Below are 17,917 nucleotides of genomic sequence, written 5' to 3'. Positions count from 1 at the left end.
TTTTGACACTGTTTTTAGTATGTTTTTAGTAGAATCTAGTTACTTTTAGGAATGTTTTCATTAGTTTTTATGTTAAATTCACATTTCTGGACTTTACTATGAGTTTGTGTGTTTTTCTATGATTTCAGGTATTTTCTGACTGAAATTGAGGGACTTGAGCAGAAATCAGATTCAGAGGTTGAAAAAGGACTACTGATGCTGTTGGATTCTGACCTCCCTGCACTCAAAGTGGATTTTCTAGAGTTACAGAACTCGAAATGGCGCGCTTCCAATTGCGTTGGAAAGTAGACATCCAGGGCTTTCCAGCAATATATAATAGTCCATACTTTGGCCAAGAATAGACGACGTAAACTGGCGTTCAACGCCAGCCTTCTGCCTAAATCTGGCGTCCAGCGCCAGAAAAGGATCCAAAACCAGAGTTGAACGCCCAAACTGGCACAGAACTTGGCGTTCAACTCCACAAATGGCCTCTGCACGTGCTACACTCAGGCTCAGCCCAAACACACACCAAGTGGGCCCAGGAAGTGGATTTATGCATCAATTACTTACTCATGTAAACCCTAGTGACTAGTTTATTATAAATAGGACCTCTTACTATTGTATTAGGCATCCTGGATTGTATTTTGATCCTGTGATCACGTTTAGGGGGCTGGCCATCTCGGCCATGCCTGGACCTATCACTTATGTATTTTCAACGGTAGAGTTTCTACACTCCATAGATTAAGGTGTGGAGCTCTGTTGTTCCTCAAAGATTAATATAAAGTACTACTGTTTTCTATTCAATTCTTCTTATTTCTCTTCTAAGATATCCATTCGCACCCAAGAACGTGATGAAGGTGATGATTATGTGTGACGCTCATCATCCATCTCCCCTATGAACGCGTGCCTGACAAACACTTCTGTTCTACATAAATTAAGCTAGAATGAATATCTCTTAGATCTCCTAACAAGAATCTTTGTGGCGTAAGCTAGAATGATGGCGGCATTCAAGAGAATCCGGAAGGTCTAAACCTTGTCTGTGGTATTCTGAGTAGGATTCAATGATTGAATGACTGTGACGAGCTTCAAACTCGCGAGTGCTGGGCGTTAGTGACAGACGCAAAAGGATAGTAAATCCTATTCCAGCATGATCGAGAACCGACAGATGAATAGCCGTGCCGTGACAGGGTTCGTGAGCATATTATTCACTGAGAGGATAAGATGAAGCCATTGGCAAGGGTGATGCCTCCAGACGATTAGCCGTGCCGTGACAGGGCATTGGATCATTTTCCCGAGATATGACCGAAAGTAGCCATTGACAGTGGTGATGTATCACATAAAGCCAGCCATGGAAAGGAGTAAGACTGATTGGATGAAGATAGCAGGAAAGCAGAGGTTCAGAGGAACGAAAAGCATCTCCATTCGCTTATCTGAAATTCCTACCAATGATTTACATAAGTATCTCTATCCCTATTTTATTAATTAATATTCGAAAACCACATAACTATTTTATATCTGCCTGACTGAGATTTACAAGGTGACCATAGCTTGCTTCATACCAACAATCTCCGTGGGATTCGACCCTTACTCACGTAAGGTATTACTTGGACGACCCAGTGCACTTGCTGGTTAGTTGAACGGAGTTGTGTCCACACATAGTAAAGAGCCATAATAATGATTCCATACAATAACAAAGAGTACTACATTAATGTGATCACAATTTCGTGCACCAAGTTTTTGGCGCCGTTGCCGGGGATTGTTTGAGTCTTCGGCAAGCTTTTGGTCCGGTAACATCAGTGCCAGATTCCCTTTTGATCCGGCAACATCACCAAGTTTTTGGCGCCGTTGCCGGGGATTGTTCGTGTTTGGACAACTGACGGTTCATCTTGTTGCTCAGATTAGGTACTTTTCTTTTTATTTTCAAAAAGTTTTCAAAAATCTTTCAAAAATTTCCTCATCTGTTTTCGAAAAAAAAAAATGTTTTCAAAAATAAATTATTCTATGGCTTCAAAATTTTTAAGAATGAATTCTAGTGTTTCATGAAATATGTTGAATCATATCTGGCTGTAAAGCCATACCCAAACTACTTTGGGATTGGTATTCAACTAATCACTCCAGCCCATGTAATTATATGTTAAAGCTTGGCTGGCTGTTAAGCCATGCCAGACCCTTTGATTGGAGCTTTAAGACTAACATGGTAAGATTCCTGGAATTCATATTAAAAATTTTTGGAATCCTTATTTTTCCTTTTTCTAAATAATTTTTCGAAAAATATAAAATAAAAATCCAAAAAAAATTAGAAAATCAAAAAAATCAAAAAATATTTTTGTGTTTCTTGTTTGAGTCTTGAGTCATGTTATAAGTTTGGTGTCAATTGCATATGCATCTTGCATTTTTTCGAAAATATCATGCATTCATAGTGTTCTTCATGATCTTCAAGTTGTTCTTGGTAAGTCTTCTTGTTTGATCTTGATGAATTTTTGTTTTGTGTCTTTTCATGTTTATCATATGCATTCTTGAATTCTTAGTGCGTAAGCATTAAAGAATTCTAAGTTTGGTGTCTTGCATGTTTTCTTTGCATTAAAAATTTTTCAAAAATATGTTCTTGATGTTCATTATGACATTCAAAGTGTTCTTGGTGTTCATCTTGACATTCATAGCATTCTTGCATGCATTCATTGTTTTGATCTAAAAAATCTCATGCATGGCATATTTTTCATGATTTTCAAAAAAAATTCAAAAATCAAAAAAATATCTTTCCCTTTTTCTCTCATCAAATTCGAAAATTGAGTTGACTTTTTCAAAAAAATTTTTAAAATAAAGTTGTTTCTTATGAGTCAAATCAAATTTTCAATTTGAAAATCTTATCTTTCTCAAAATCTTTTTCAAAAATCAAATCTTTTTCAAAATTCTTAGTTATTTTCGAAAATTTCAAAAAAATATTTTTCAAAAATCTTTTTCTTATTTTCATACCAAATTTTCGAAAATAACATAAACAATTAATGTTTTGATTCAAAAATTTGAAGTTTGTTACTTGCTTGTTAAGAAAGATTCAAACTTTAAGTTCTAGAATCATATCTTGTGATTTCTTGTGAATCAAGTCATTAATTGTGATTTCAAAAATCAAATCTTTTTCAAAACTAATTTCAATCATATCTTTTCAAAAATATCTTCTTATCTTATCTTTTTCAAAAATATCTTTTCAAATATCTTTCCTAACTTCCTAACTTCTTATCTTTTCAAAATTTGTTTCAACTAACTAACTAACTTTTTGTTTGTTTCTTAACTTTTTCAAAACCACCTAACTAACTCTCTCTCTCTCATTTTCGAAAATATCTTCCTTCTTTTTCAAAAATTTCTTTTTAATTAACTAATTATTTTTATTTTCTATTTTTGATTTCAAAAATTTTCGAAAACTACTAACATTTTTCAAAAACTATTTTCAAAAATCACTAACTCTTTTTCAAAAATTATTTTCGAAAATTCTCTTCTTTCTCATCTCCTTCTTTTTTTTTATTCATCTACTAACATCTCTCCCTCATTCAAAAAAAAAAAGGATCTCTATTATTATTATTTTTCTGTGCCTTCTTCTTTGTCATATGAGCAGGAGCAAGGACAAGAATATTCTTGTTGAAGCAGATCCAGAACCTGAAAGGACTCTGAATTACAACTAACCAGTAAGCACCTGTTAGGAATTTTCAAACAAGAAGAGGAGATGGCAGCCGAAAATAATAATAATGCAAGGAGAATGCTTGGTGACTTTACTGCACCTAATTCCAATTTACATGGAAGAAGCATCTCCATTCCTGCCATTGGAGCAAACAAATTTGAGCTGAAACCTCAATTAGTTTCTCTGATGGAGCAGAACTGCAAGTTTCATGGACTTCCATCTGAAGATCCTTTTCAGTTCTTAACTGAATTCTTGCAGATATGTGATACTGTTAAGACTAATGGAGTAGATCCTGAAGTCTACAGGCTCATGCTTTTCCCTTTTGCTGTAAGAGACAGAGCTAGATTATGGTTGGATTCTCAACCCAAAGACAGCCTGAACTCTTGGGATAAGCTGGTCATGGCTTTCTTAGCCAAGTACTTTCCTCCTCAAAAGCTGAGCAAGCTTAGAGCTGATGTTCAAACCTTCAGACAGAAAGAAGGTGAATCCCTCTATGAAGCTTGGGAAAGATACAAACAGTTAACCAAAAAGTGTCCTTCTGACATGCTTTCAGAATGGACCATCCTGGATATATTCTATAATGGTTTATCTGAGCTATCAAAGATGTCACTGGACACTTCTGCAGGTGGATCCATTCACCTAAAGAAAACGCCTGCAGAAGCTCAAGAACTCATTGACATGGTTGCTAATAACCAGTTCATGTACACTTCTGAAAGGAATCCTGTGAGTAATGGGACGCCTATGAAGAAGGGAGTTCTTGAGGTTGATACTCTGAATGCCATATTGGCTCAGAACAAAATATTGACTCAGCAAGTCAATATGATTTCTCAGAGTCTGCATGGAATGCAAGCTGCATCCAACAGTACTCAAGAGGCATCTTCTGAAGAAGAAGCCTATGATCCTGAGAACCCTGCAATAGCAGAGGTAAATTACTTAGGTGAACCTTATGGAAACACCTATAACTCAACATGGAGAAATCATCCAAATTTCTCATGGAAGGATCAAAAGCCCCAACAAGGCTTTAAAAATGGTGGAAGAAACAGGTTTAGCAATAGCAAGCCTTTTCCATCATCAACTCAGCAACAGACAGAGAACTCTGAACAAAATGCTTCTAATTTAGCAAATCTAGTCTCTGATCTATCTAAGGCCACTGTAAGTTTCATGAATGAAACAAGGTCTTCCATTAGAAATCTGGAAGCACAAGTGGGCCAGCTGAGTAAAAGGATCGCTGAAATCCCTCCTAGTACTCTCCCAAGCAATACAGAAGAGAACCCAAAAGGAGAGTGCAAGGCCATTGACATAAGCGCCATGGCCGAACCTGTGAGGAGAGGAGAGGACGTGAATCCCAAGGAGGAAGACCTCCTGGGACGTCCAGTGATCAATAAGGAGCTTCCCTCTGGGGAATCAAAGGACTCTGAGGCTCATCTAGAAACCATAGAGATTCCATTGAACCTCCTTATGCCCTTCATGAGCTCTGATGAGTATTCCTCTTCTGAAGAGAATGAGGATATCACTGAAGAGCAAACTACCAAGTTTCTTGGTGCAATCATGAGGCTGAATGCCAAATTATTTGGCATTGATACTTGGGAAGTTGAACCTCCCTTGTTCATCAATGAACTAAGTGATCTGGATCAACTGACATTGCCTCAGAAGAGACAGGATCCTGGAAAGTTCATAATACCCTGTACCATAGGCACCATGATCTTTAAGGCTCTGTGTGACCTTGGTTCGGGAATAAACCTCATGCCCCTCTCTGTAATAGAGAAACTGGGAATCTATGGGGTGCAAGCTGCTAAAATCTCACTAGAGATGGCAGACAGCTCAAGAAAACAGGCTTATGGACAAGTAGAGGACGTGTTAGTAAAGGTTGAGGGCCTTTACATCCCTGCTGATTTCATAGTCCTGGATACTGGAAAGGAAGAGGATGAATCCATCATCCTAGGAAGACCTTTCCTGGCCACAGCAAGAGCTGTGATTGATGTTGACAGATGTGAAATAGTCCTTCAATGGAATGAGAACTCCCTTGTATTCAAAACTCAAGGATCTCCCTCTGCAACCATGGAGAGGAAGCTTGAAAAGCTTCTCTCAAAGCAGAGTCAACCAGAGCCCCCACAGTCAAACTCTAAGTTTGGTGTTGGGAGGCCACAACCAAACTCTAAGTTTGGTGTTGAACTCCCATATCCAAACTCTAAGTTTGGTGTTGGAGAGTCTCAACAAAGCTCTGCACATCAGTGAGGCTCCATGAGAGCCCACTGTCAAGCTATTGACATTAAAGAAGCGCTTGTTGGGAGGCAACCCAATGTTTATTTATCTAACTATATTTTTCTTAGTTATGTGTCTTTATAGGTTCATGATCATGAGGAGTCACAAAATAAATATAAAAATTGAAAACGGAATCAAAAACAGCAGAAGAAAAATCACACCCTGGAGGAGCATCTGTCTGGCGTTCAAACGCCAGAACAGAGCATAGTTCTGGCGCTGAACGCCCAGAATGGGAGCATCCTGGCGCTGAACGCCCAGAACAAGCATGGTTCTGGCGTTCAACGCCAGAAATGGCAGCAAAGGGGTGTTGAACGCCCAAAATGGGCACCAACCTGGCGCTGAACGCCCAGAGTTGTGTGCAAGGGCATTTTACATGCCTAAATTGGTGCAGGGATGTAAATGCCTTGACACCTCAGGATCTGTGGACCTCACAGGATCACCTCAGGATCTGTGGACCTCACAGGATCCCCACCTACCTCCACTCACTCTCTTCTCTCTTCTCAATCATCCTCTATTCCCAATAAACACCCTTCCCTATTAACCCTTTACCACTCACATCCAAACACCCACTTTCCTTCAAAATTCAACATCTCTTTCCCACCCAATCCCACCCATATGGCCGAATACACATCTCCCTCCATCTCCTCCATATCTTCTTCTTATTCTTCTATTCTTTCTTCTTTTGCTCGAGGGCGAGCAACATTCTAAGTTTGGTGTGGTAAAAGCATAGCTTTTTTTGTTTTTTCCATAACCATTGATGGCACCTAAGGCCAAAGAAACCTCTAGAAAGAGGAAAGGGAAGACAAAAAGCTTTCATCAAGGGTCTATAGCTCAGTGGTAGAACATTTGACTGCAAATCAAGAGATCCCTGAGATACCTCAGGGGATACATTTTCTTCCACACAATTATTGGAAGCAACTAAGGGTGGAACATCAAGAGCACTCCATCATCCTTCATGAAATCAGAGAAGATCTAAAAGCAATGAAGGAGGAGCAACAAAGACAAGGAAGAGACATAGAAGAGCTCAAGGACATCATTAGTTTCTCAAGAAGGAAACGCCACCATTACTAAGGTGGATTCATTCCTTGTTCTTATTTCTTCTGTTTTTCGTTTTCTATGTTATGTGCTTATCTGTGTTTGTGTCCCCATTACATGATCATTAGTAGTTAGTAACTTTGTCTTAAAGATATAAATGTCCTATGAATCCATCACCTCTCTTAAATAAAAACTGTTTTAAATTCAAAAGAACAAGAAGTACATGAGTTTCGAATTTATCCTTAAAACTTAGCTTAATTATATCGATGTGGTGACAATGCTTCTTGTTTTCTGAATGTATGCTTGAACAGTGCATATGTCTTTTGAAGTTGTTGTTTAAGAATGTTAAATATGTTGGCTCTTGAAAGAATGATGACTAGGAGACATGTTATTCGATAATCTGAAAAATCATAAAAATGATTCTTGAAGCAAGAAAAAGCAGCAAAGAACAAAGCTTGCAGAAAAAAAAAAGGGGGGCGAAAAAAAAAAAGAATAGAAAAAAAAAAAGAAGAAAAAGCAAGCAGAAAAAGCCAATAACCCTTAAAACCAAAAGGCAAGGGCAAATAAAAAGGATCCCAAGGCTTTGAGCATCAGTGGATAGGAGGGCCTAAAGGAATAAAATCCTGGTCTAAGCGGCTAAACCAAGCTGTCCCTAACCATGTGCTTGTGGCGTGTAGGTGTCAAGTGAAAACTTGAGACTGAGCGGTTAAAGTCAAGGTCCAAAGCAAAAACAAAGAGTGTGCTTAAGAACCCTGGACACCTCTAATTGGGGACTTTAGCAAAGCTGAGTCACAATCTGAAAAGGTTCACCCAATTATGTGTCTGTGGCATTTATGTATCCGGTGGTAATACTGGAAAACAAAGTGCTTAGGGCCACGGCCAAGACTCATAAAGAAGCTGTGTTCAAGAATCATCATACTGAACTAGGAGAGTCAATAACACTATTCGAAATCTGAAGTTCCTATAGATGCCAATCATTCTGAACCTCAATGGATAAAGTGAGATGCCAAAACTATTCAAGAGGCAAAAAGCTATAAGTCCCGCTCATATGATTGCAGCTATGTTTCATTGATAGTTTGGAACTTATAGTATATTCTCTTCTTTTTATCCTATTTGATTTTCAGTTGCTTGGGGACAAGCAACAATTTAAGTTTGGTGTTGTGATGAGCGGATAATTTATACGCTTTTTGACACTGTTTTTAGTATGTTTTTAGTAGAATCTAGTTACTTTTAGGGATGCTTTCATTAGTTTTTATGTTAAATTCACATTTCTGGACTTTACTATGAGTTTGTGTGTTTTTCTGTGATTTCAGGTATTTTCTGACTGAAATTGAGGGACTTGAGCAGAAATCAGATTCAGAGGTTGAAAAAGGACTACTGATGCTGTTGGATTCTGACCTCCCTGCACTCAAAGTGGATTTTCTGGAGCTACAGAACTCGAAATGGCGCGCTTCCAATTGCGTTGGAAAGTAGACATCCAGGGCTTTCCAGCAATATATAATAGTCAATACTTTGGCCAAGAATAGACGACGTAAACTGGCGTTCAACGCCAGCCTTCTGCCCAAATCTGGCGTCCAGCGCCAGAAAAGGATCCAAAACCAGAGTTGAACGCCCAAACTGGCACAGAACTTAGCGTTCAACTCCACAAATGGCCTCTGCACATGCTACACTCAGGCTCAGCCCAAACACACACCAAGTGGGCCCAGGAAGTGGATTTATGCATCAATTACTTACTCATGTAAACCCTAGTGACTAGCTTATTATAAATAGGACCTCTTACTATTGTATTAGGCATCCTGGATTGTATTTTGATCCTGTGATCACGTTTAGGGGGCTGGCCATCTCGGCCATGCCTGGACCTATCACTTATGTATTTTCAACGGTAGAGTTTCTACACTCCATAGATTAAGGTGTGGAGCTCTGCTGTTCCTCAAAGATTAATGCAAAGTACTACTGTTTTCTATTCAATTATTCTTATTTCTCTTCTAAGATATCCATTCGCACCCAAGAACGTGATGAAGGTGATGATTATGTGTGACGCTCATCATCCATCTCCCCTATGAACGCGTGCCTGACAAACACTTCTGTTCTACATGAATTAAGCTAGAATGAATATCTCTTAGATCTCCTAACAAGAATCTTCGTGGCGTAAGCTAGAATGATGGCGGCATTCAAGAGAATCCGGAAGGTCTAAACCTTGTCTGTGGTATTCTGAGTAGGATTCAATGATTGAATGACTGTGACGAGCTTCAAACTCGTGAGTGCTGGGCGTTAGTGACAGACACAAAAGGATAGTAAATCCTATTCCAGCATGATCGAGAACCGACAGATGAATAGCCGTGCCGTGACAGGGTGCGTGAGCATATTATTCACTGAGAGGATAAGATGAAGCCATTGGCAAGGGTGATGCCTCCAGACGATTAGCCGTGCTGTGACAGGGCATTGGATCATTTTCCCGAGAGATGACCGAAAGTAGCCATTGACAGTGGTGATGTATCACATAAAGCCAGCCATGGAAAGGAGTAAGACTGATTGGATGAAGATAGCAGGAAAGCAGAGGTTCAGAGGAACGAAAAGCATCTCCATTCGCTTATCTGAAATTCCTACCAATGATTTACATAAGTATCTCTATCCCTATTTTATTAATTAATATTCGAAAACCACATAACTGTTTTATATCTGCCTGACTGAGATTTACAAGGTGACCATAGCTTGCTTCATACCAACAATCTCCGTGGGATTCGACCCTTACTCACGTAAGGTATTACTTGGACGACCCAGTGCACTTGCTGGTTAGTTGAACGGAGTTGTGTCCACACATAGTAAAGAGCCATAATAATGATTCCATACAATAACAAAGAGTACTACATTAATGTGATCACAATTTCGTGCACCACTTCTCCATTCGTTCTCTCGCTTTCTATTTTTTGCCTACATTTTACCTTTCTTGCGTTGTGGTGTCATTCAGCGATTTTGCTGGCGATTCCGTCTTTCCATCTTCAACCTCCCTCGAAGCTTCTTCATTTGTTCAGGTTGGTTTTTCTTTCTTTGTGCCTCTTTCATCTTTTTTGCCTTCGATTTTTGATAGGGTTTCGATTTTCTCTTTAAGTCTGAATCTGTGTGCCTGCTTGTTTGCTGCTTAATAGTTTTCTTTTTCCTTTTGAAATGGTCCCTTTGCATTCTTGGGGCTCACACTGCTTGTTTTCTTTGAAAGATTGTTCTTTTTGTCATGCTGATAGCTTCTACTGATGAATTCTGTCATTTTGTTTTTTCTGGGGGTTTTTTATTTTCTTGGAAAAGGTGGCGTCTTTGATGACTTTTTCTTTGATATGCTTTGCCATTTTGTTTGTTGATAAGCTAAGACAAAGAATTTGGAATATAGCTGTTTTGGCTTTATCTGATTTGTAGCTTTCTGGGATGCATGTTGCTTTCTTTTTCACTTTAAAGAGTTAGCTTTGTAGGTTTTTCCGGAATCCTTGTTCCCTGATTGCCTTCAAAGGACGCCCCTGGACCTTCTGTAGGGGTTCTGGGGTTTTCCTTTTGTTGTTTGTGTCATCTGAATCGTATTAGCCGAGTTGTTTTGTCCTTCGTCCGAGATGTTTTTTAGTAATCTGATCTTCTTTTCTTGTTGTAGGATTAGTTGGCCTCATGTCTTCTCGCAAAAATATTGTTGAGACGTCTTCCCATGTTCTTGAGGGCATGGATGATTGGGTGGATTCTATGGTTTTATTGTGTGTTTCTTTGGTTGACTCTGAGTTCTGTCAGCAACTTAGACAATTTTATAAGATCTGTGGTAGTGGTGGCGATGAAAAGAACTATGAATTTGTATCTCCGAGTTCTGAGGAGAGGGTCTGTTTCTCTACTCGGATTGCTGGAGAGCGCCCTTTTTTCTACGCCTATGACTTCTTTTTTAGTCAAATGAGTATTACTCTTCCTTTCACTGATTTTGAGACCAACCTGTTATGGTCATGTAATGTTGCTCCTTCCCAACTTCACCCCAATTCCTGGGGTTTCATAAAGATTTTTCAATTGTTGTGTCATGGATTTAGTATTCCTGCTTCACAATCTCTTTTCTTCTATCTCTTTGTTTTGACGAAGCCTGGGGTAGTAAAGAAGAAAGCCGCTTGGGTTTCTTTCCGAGCTTCCCAGGGAAAGAAGGTCTTCTCCATGTTGATGAATCTTTCCGTGATTTTAAAAATTACTTTTTCAAGGTTCGAGCTGTTGCAGGAGCTCGGCCCTTTTTTCTGGATGAAAATGACGAGCCCGCCTTTCCCTTGGAATGGCAAATGGATGTGAGAGTATCTAGATATACATGGAAAATGTTGGATAGGGCTGAGCAAGCTTTTGTGACTATCTTGGAAGAACACTGGGGTCAGCCTCCCCATCTTGACGCAAAGAAATTTTTAACCAATCCCTTTCTCCTCCAAATTGAGCTGGGTAGTTATCTTTTTGATTTTCCTCTATTGTCTACTCCTGTATTGTTCACAAACTCTTTTCCGATTTGTGACTTAATTCTTTACTGTTGTGTTTTACTTGCAGAGATGATTAAGAATAATGAATCTATGAAGGCCTTCAAAAGGGTGAGGAAAGCTACCGCATCTCAAAACGTCTCGGCCAAGGCGGCCGGGGAGGGATCTTCCCAGGCCCAGTCAAAGTTGGCCTTTTCGAGCTCACCTGGGGCGAGGAAGGTAATCCCGACTCCCCGGGTTCGTTTGGTTGATCCTCCCCAAGCCTTTGTTGCCACTTCTGGTGCTCCTCCCAACAAAAAGCGAAAAATAATTTAGCCTTTCAACCTTGATGCCCCTGATTTTGACGCGATCGAGTTCGTAGATCAGCAGATCGGTCCTTACGGTGCCCTCCCTATGGATGAGGTATCACTCCTTCGCCTTTTGGACTTTATAACTCGGAGTAGTGTTAAGATGGCGCACATGGGAACTGCCTTGTACCGAACTGCCCAAAATCTTCCTCTTTATGCCACCAAAGCCTTCATGGAGGAGGCTAAATAAGAGTTTGATCGGATGAAGGGCTTGAAGGAGCAACTCGAAGTGAAAGTGACCAAACTGGAGAAGGAGCTGGAGAGCGAGAAGGCTAGCTCCCTTGCCTTGGCAGCTTCTGTGAGGTTGGCCGAGGACACGGCATTGAGGCATAAAGACAGCTATGTTACATTCTATCGGGAGGTAATGCGTCTGAGGGAGGAGTTGAAGTCTGCCCGAGCTGATTACTCCGAGCTCCAGGGTCATCTTGTCGGCAGCGTGAATGCTGCTTATGAGAACCTGAAGGAGCAGGTTCGAATTCTGGCTCCCGAGGTCGACTTTTCTCTCTTCAGCCTGGACAATGTTGTGAAGGATGGTAAGATTGTCCCTGACGACCCGGATGATGATGATGTCGAACCTCTCCCTGCGCCTGCCGCCAAAGTGTCAACTTCTGCAGTTCCTTCAGTTGAGGTCGGTCATCCCGTATTCGATCCGGACTGTCAAATCCTAAATCGGAATGATGGGACCGTGGATGCTGTGCCCATTCAGACTCGCCCTCCTTCTCCCCATGCTGATGCTACTGGGAAGGCTTCTAATGTTTAACTGAACTTTTTTATCTTGATTGTGTAGGTAGCCCGGCTTGTGGGCTTTTAAACTCTTTATTTTGTAAATTTTATTTTGCTGACTATTGACACTTGTTTAGTTGCTTGTTTAGCAACTTTAGGCTGAAAAAACAAAAAATAGCTTCCAAGTTCTTGGGGCTGATTTGGGTAGCCCTTTTGTTTTTGTCACAACTTTGCGCCTTTAGTATCATGTCGATCTTTATCTCGTCTAGGTACTTTTTCTAGGCTTTTGGTAGTGCTTGGAGCCTTGTCGCTCGATCTCTTTGAGTGGCTTTTGTGCTTGTGGCTTTGATTCCTTTTGAGGCAACAAACAAACATCCTGTTTTGTTTGGACCTTTTGTGAGGTCTCTGCCAAGTATTACCTTTTGTTGCCTTCACACTTTATGTGGATCGACTTCGTCATGTCGGGCCCTTCTAAGTTACTTTTGTAATCCTCTTTTTTGGACCTTGTTCAGGTCTCTTTCAGGGATTACGTTTATAACTTTTATGTTTTGGGCCGATTTCGTCATGTCGGATCAAGTTATTTTGTAATCCTCTTTCTTGGACTTTGTTCAATTCTCTTTCAGGGATTACTTTTATAACTTTATGTTTTGGGCCGACTTCATCATGTCAGGCCCTTCTAAGTTACTTTTGTAATCCTCTTTCTTGGACCTTGTTCAGGTCTCTTTCAAGGATTACTTCTATAACTTTATGTTTTGGGCCGACTTCGTCATGTCGGGCCCTTCTAAGTTACTTTTGTAATCCTCTTTCTTGGACCTTGTTCAGGTCTCTTTCAGGGATTACTTCTATAACTTTATGTTTTGGGCCGACTTTGTCATGTCGGGCCCTTCTAAGTTACTTCTGTAATACTCTTTCTTGGACCTTGTTCAGGTCTTTTTCAGGGATTACTTCTATAACTTTACGTTTTGGGCCGACTTCGTCATGTCGAGCCCATCTAAGTTAAAGTAATCCTCTTTTATAGGGTTGGCCAGACCTCTTTCCAGGGTAAACTTATAACTTGGTTTGACTTGGTCCGACTTCTTAACGTCGGCCAGTCTTTTAAGTTATTATTTAGCAATCCATCAGGACCTTGTCAGGTCCTTTCTCCGGATCACTTTTGGTAACTTCTTGCATTATTATGTTTTCATCTTTGCCGATTTGTAGAAGGTGGGTTAAATCCTCGTTTAGTCGACCTTTAGATGAATTTGGTTTTCATCTTTGTTGGTCTTTATCATGATCGTGCAGTGAATTTGTTTTTCATTTTTTGCCAATATGTCGCTTTATAATCAGACGATGAATGTTTAAGATTAATGCGTCTTGAAAACTTTGTAGAACGTCTAATATATTTTATTTAAAAGAAAATAAAAATATGTACATATAGAGTTTTTATCCTTTTGAGTCGGACAATTTCTGGATCTCAACTTGGTGCCTCATTAAAAAACCTTTTCAGGAAAAAGAGTGCATCCTATGATGAGATCTTTTACCTTCTCTAGCTATAGTACCTTCTTAGGTTGCAGGCGTGCCACGACCTAGGAAGTTCTCGCCCGTCGAGTTTGGATAGTCTGTAGTAGCCCTTCCCAAGTACTTCTATGACTCGGTAGGGTCCTTTCCAGTTTGCTGCCAGCTTTCCTTCTCTAGCTCGAGTTGTTCCAATATCATTTCGGATTAGGATGAGATCATTCTCAGTGAAACCTCTTGGCACTACCTTTTGATTATAGCTGGAAGCCATTTGACGTTTTAGTGCTTCTTCCCTGATCCGAGCTCTTTCTTGGATTTCAGGAAGTAGATCGAGCTCTTCCATTTGAAGTTGGGAGTTGGCTTCTTCATTGTAATGGACCACTCTAGGTGACCCTTCCTCGATCTCTACCGGGATCATTGCCTCCGTTCCGTATGCTAATCGAAAGGGTGATTCCTTTGTGGTGGAATGTGGCATTGTTCGATATGCCCATAGGACTTGTGGAAGTTCTTCGGCCCAAGCTCCCTTTGCATCTTGCAATCTCCATTTTAGCCCGGCCAATATGACTTTGTTAGCAGCTTCGGCTCGTCCATTGGCTTGGGGATGTTCGACGGAGGTGAAATAGTGCTTTATGTTCAAGTCGGCTACTAATTTTCTGAAGCCTGCATCTGTGAATTGGGTGCCATTGTCTGTGGTGATGGAGTATGGAACCCCGAACCTTGTGACAATGTTTCTATATTGAAATTTTCAACTTCTTTGAGCAGTGGCGTTAGCTAGGGGTTCTGCCTCGATCCACTTTGTGAAATAGTCTACCCATACTATGAGTAATTTAACTTGTCCCGATCCCTGGGGAAAGGGTCCGAGAAGGTCGAGTCCCCATTTCGTGAATGGCCAAGGTGAGGTTACGCTGATGAGCTCCTCTAGCGGGGCGATGTGAAAGTTGGCATGTTTTTGACATGGCGGACATGTCTTTACAAACTCTGTGGCCTCCTTTTGTAAAGTTGGCCAATAAAATCCTGCCCGAAGTACTTTTTTGGTGAGTGCTTGTGCTCCGAGATAATTGCCACAGATGCCACTGTGTATTTCTTCGAGAACTTCATTTGTCTTGGAAGTCGGTACACATTTTAGCAATGGTATTGAAATTCCTCTTTTGTATAGAGTATTGTTTATGATAGTGTAGTATTATGCCTCCCGTTTTAACCTTTTTGCCTCCTTCTCATCTGTGGGAAGTATTGATGTTTTGAGGTAGTTAATTATAGGAGTCATATACCCTTGATCTAGACCTGTTATGGCTAGGATTTTTTCTTCTTCCAAGATTGACAGATTCTGTAGTATTTCTTGGATGAGGCTTCTATTGTTGCCTCCTAGTTTGGTGCTGGCTAGTTTTGAGAGTGCGTCAGCTCGGGCATTCTGTTCGTGGGGTATGTGGCGGATCTCATATTCCCGAAATTGTCCGAGCTGTTCCCTGGTTTTACCTAGGTACTTTTTAATATTGGGGTCATTGGCTTGGTAGCTCCCCATTATTTATGAAGTGATCACTTGTGAGTCGCTAAAGATAATGAGTCTTTGAGCTCCAACCTCTTTAGCCAGCTTTAAACCAGCTAGTAGTGCCTCATATTCCACCTGGTTGTTTGAGGCAGGGAACCCGAATTTGAGAGAGAGTTCGATTTGGGTTCCTTGATTACTTTCTATTATCACACCTGCGCCGCTTCCAGTCTTATTTGAGGAACCGTCTACGTAGAGATTCCATTCTGTGGAGGTGTCCAGGGTATCTGTAAATTCTGCAATGAAGTCGGCTAAGTACTGTGATTTGATGGCTGTCTGAGCTTCATATTGGAGGTCGAACTCGGATAACTCGACTGCCCATTGTAAGATTCTACCTGCTAGATCTGTTTTCTGCAATATCCCTTTTATGGGCTGGTTGGTCCGAACCTTAATAGTGTGAGCTTGGAAGTACGGGCGAAGTCGTCGAGAGGTTAGTATGAGAGCATAGGCAAACTTTTCTATTTTTTGGTAGTTCAGCTCGGATCCTTGTAATGCTTTACTGATAAAGTATACGGGTTGTTGCCCACTATTCTCTTCTCGAACGAGTGCTGAAGCTACTGCCCGACTTTCTACCGCGAGGTATAATATGAGTGATTCTTCTTCTCGTGGCCGAGATAGGATAGGTGGCCGTCCTAAGAATCTTTTGAAATCTTGGAAGGCTTGCTCGCACTCCATTGTTCATTCAAACTTCTTTCCTTTCCTTAGAGTAGCATAGAAGGGGAGAGATCTTATCGCTGATCCCGCTAGGAATCTGGATAAGGCTGCCAGTCTCCCGTTGAGTTGTTGTACCTTTTTGACACAAGTTGGGCTCTTCATGTTGAGTATGGCCTGGCATTTAACTGGATTTGCCTCAATTCCTCTTTGTGTGAGCATAAAACCTAAGAATTTTCCTGCTTCTACTGCAAAGGTGCATTTTGCAGGATTGAGTCGCATGCCATGCTTCCTTATAGTGTCGAACACTTGGACCAGGTTGGACAATAATGTCTCTTCACTTTGCGTCTTTATCAACATGTCGTCCACGTAGACTTCCATGATTTTTCCGATATGATCTGAAAAGACTTTATTCATTAGCCTTTGAAAAGTAACTCCCGCGTTCTTAAGACCAAAAGGCATCACAATGTAGTAGTAATTTGCTTTTGGTGTTAAAAACGAGGTCTTTTCTTGATCTGGTGGATACATGGGGATTTAATTGTATCCGGAATATGCATCCATAAATGAGAGGTATATCCGGAGGAGGCATCTACCAGCGCGTCGATGCTTGGGAGTGGATAAGGGTCTTTTGGGTAGGCTTTATTGAGATCTGTATAGTCGGTGCACATTCGCCACTTCCCATTTGATTTTTTCACCAAGACGACATTAGCTAACCACAGTGGGTACTTGACTTCTCTTATGAATCCTGCCTCCAGTAGAGCTTGTACCTGCTCTTCCACAGCTTGGGATCTTTTGGGTCCAAGCTTTCTACGCCTCTGTTGTACTGGCCGAGATCTAGGGTAGACTGCTAGCTTATGACACATTAACTCGGGGTCTATGCCTGGCATGTCTGCAGCCTTCCATGCAAAGAGGTCGACGTTATCTCGTAAAAACTGTACGAGTGTTTCTTTTATGTTTTCTTTTAGAGTCGTGCCAATATTGGTTGTTTTGTCCGAGGTGTCTCCAATCTGAACTTTTTCTATTTCACCTTCAGGTTGTGGACGGAGTTCTTCTTGTCTCTGGACTCCACCAAGTTCAATTGTATGGAATTCTTTTCTTCCACCTCTGAGATTTAGACTTTCGTTATAACAGCGGCGCACCATCTTTTGATCTGATTTTATTGTAGCTATTCCTTCTGCAGTTGGGAATTTCATGCATAGATGTGGAGTTGAGACTATTGCGCCGAGTTGATTCAATGTTGTTCGACCTATTAAGGCATTGTAGGCTGAACTCACGTTGACCACGATGTAGTCTATTTTGAGAGTTCTGGATTGGTTTCCTTTTCCGAACATTGTGTGTAGTGAGATATATCCAAGTGGTTGTACTGGGGTATCTCCCAGTCTGAACAGGCTGTTCGGGTGTATGCTCTAAGCTCTTTTTCTTCTAAGCCGAGCTTGTCGAAGGTAGCTTTGAATAAGATGTCGGCGAAGTTCTCTTGGTCTATTAATGTGCGGTGGAGATTGGCATTTGCCAGTATGATGGTGATGACCATGGGATTATCGTGTCCTGAGATGATACCTGACGCGTCTTCTTTGGTGAACGTGATTGCAGGGATGTTGGGCGCTTCCTCCTTTCCTTCGACATGATATACTTCTTTAAGATATCTTTTGCGGGATGATTTGGAGATTCCTCCTCCTGCAAATCCTCCTCGTCCCTCTTCCTTTTTTCTTTGCTCACCGTCTCAGGTGGCCAAATACCGATCTTG

The 17,917-nt window shown here is 40.8% G+C and overlaps 1 non-coding gene across 1 annotated transcript; it reads right to left on the bottom strand.

Annotated features, from left to right (window-relative positions):
• Positions 1-4,090: 4,090 nt before the first annotated feature.
• On the bottom strand, positions 4,091-4,198 carry LOC148565532 (small nucleolar RNA R71). The gene has a single exon (XR_015884063.1). It is a non-coding gene; the product is annotated as a small nucleolar RNA R71 (small nucleolar RNA).
• Positions 4,199-17,917: the final 13,719 nt, after the last annotated feature.

This window comes from Arachis ipaensis, chromosome B5 (genome assembly GCF_059453495.1).
Source record: "Arachis ipaensis isolate K30076 ecotype BB chromosome B5, ASM5945349v1, whole genome shotgun sequence".
Taxonomy (NCBI): Eukaryota; Viridiplantae; Streptophyta; class Magnoliopsida; order Fabales; family Fabaceae; genus Arachis; species Arachis ipaensis.
This window is presented reverse-complemented; position numbering and strand designations above follow the sequence as displayed.